The sequence below is a fragment of the Natrix helvetica genome (genome assembly GCF_964273705.1).
Source record: "Natrix helvetica genome assembly, chromosome: 6".
NCBI classification, from domain to species: domain Eukaryota; kingdom Metazoa; phylum Chordata; class Lepidosauria; order Squamata; family Natricidae; genus Natrix; species Natrix helvetica.
The window spans coordinates 2,861,119-2,863,021 of NC_138553.1; the positions used below are offsets into that span (position 1 = coordinate 2,861,119).

Genomic DNA, 1,903 nt, shown 5'->3' on the forward strand with positions numbered 1-1,903 from the left:
TCTCCTCGTTGCAAGATGCCAAAAGATCTCTGGAAACCAGCCAGAAAAAGCAACCCTACCTTTGGGCCAAGGGAAGGGGAGCAGTTCTTCACCGCCGACACGAGCAACCAGCCGCAGAAGACGATCGGCGAGTTGGTGGGACAGAAGAAGACACCATGACCTCTCTGACAGAACAAGAAATTGCCGAGTTCAAGGAAGCCTTCATGCTCTTTGACCGGAATGGAGATGGGACCATCACCACCAGGGAACTCGGCACCGTCTTGAGGTCCTTGGGACAAAACCCCACTGAAGCTGAGCTGAGGGAGATTGTCCACAAGCTGGAAACTCACAAAAACGGCACCATTGACTTCCCGGAGTTCTTGAACCTGATGGAAAAGGAAATCAAGAACCGTGATTGCCATGAGATCCGGAAAGCCTTCCAGGTCTTTGACAAAGATGGGAACGGTTACATCAGCGCCGCGGAGCTGAGGCACATCATGACCAACTTGGGTGAGAAGTTGTCCAACGAAGAAGTCGAGGAGATGCTGAAGGTGGCGGATCTGGATGGAGACGGGCAGATGAATTATGAGGAATTCCTGAGGATGATGACCAGCAAGTGAAGAGGTCTACCAAAGCCGTGGAGACCTTGCGCCTCCGAGATCGAAATAATTCATGACTTTTTTGGGCCATGTAATTCCTCTGTAATGTGGCCTGGTGAGGACAGCTAAGACCATCGGTTTTGGTGGGACGTGATCAGTGGTGGAAACCTCCATCAGACCTGGAGATGCCAACTGAACTTCATCCGTGGTGATTTCTGGATTTTTTCTGGGCTTCCCAGAAGAATGTGGCATCTTTTGGGATCGGAAGATATTCTTGACTTTTAAGGTCTCCAAAGGATACCAAGAGACCAGGATTGTGATCTTCTAGAGAAGCTTATTTGGATAGACAGGGAGTTTTCTGCAGAAAATTGTCCCCCGTTGCTCCGGCATAATAACCTAACTTTAGCAAGTCAAATAAATTTCTAATTGCTTTGATCCTTATGAGTTCTCTGTCCTCCCTTATTACCGTGTTGCTCTGAGGCAGGAGTTATTTTTATTTTTTAACAGATGAGTTGTGGTGCTGCCTTGATTCACGTGTGATATGCAAAACCTGGAATTTTAGAGGGAGAAATCTCATTTTCTTGAATAACTACCGTATTTTTCAGAGTATAAGACGCACCTTTTTCCCTCCAAAAAGAGGGTGAAAATCTGGGTGCATCTTATACGCTGAATACAGCATTTTTGGCCTCCCAAAAGTCTGTGAGGGCAAAAAACTTTTTTTATTTTATTTGATCCTGGTCTCTTCAAAATCTTGGTGCGTCTTATACTCTGAAAAATGCGGTATATATTCCAGTTGGCTGTAGGGGATGAACTTGAGAGATTGATTTTGGTTAAGGACTACCTGTACAACACACATCTCTTTCTCTCAAGGGTTAATGTAGGGTTGTTGTTGTTTTTTCATGGAGGCAAATTACATTGATTTTTTTTTTGTAACAAGTTTTTATTGGTTTTTACAAATTTTTTCAAGGAAAAGGGGTTAAAAAAGGTATAGAAAATTTTGACAGCTACATCATGCGGGGGAAATTAGTCCCCCCAAATCTCACAACTTTTACAAAGAAAAATAAAAAAACATCAACATTTGAATAAACATTGGCAGTTTTGGATTTTACACTAAGTCATCAGTATATTCAATAAATTATGTTGATTTTTACCTTGGATAGTTTGTACTTGCTTTTGCAAGCTTTTTAGCTAGAACTCCACATGCACATACAAACACACTTGCAGAGAGAGAGAGAGAGAGAGAGAGAGAGAAAGGAAGGAAGGAAAGGAGGGAGGGAGGGACGAAGGGAGGGAAGAAGGCAGGGAGGGAGGGAGGGAGGGAGAGA

General features: G+C 43.8%; 1 pseudogene across 1 annotated transcript; it reads left to right on the plus strand.

Moving 5' to 3' along the window:
* On the plus strand, positions 1-1,013 carry LOC309394927 (annotated as a pseudogene). Its single transcript has one exon. The product of its transcript is annotated as an uncharacterized misc_RNA (transcript).
* The last annotated feature ends 890 nt before the right edge of the window (positions 1,014-1,903 follow it).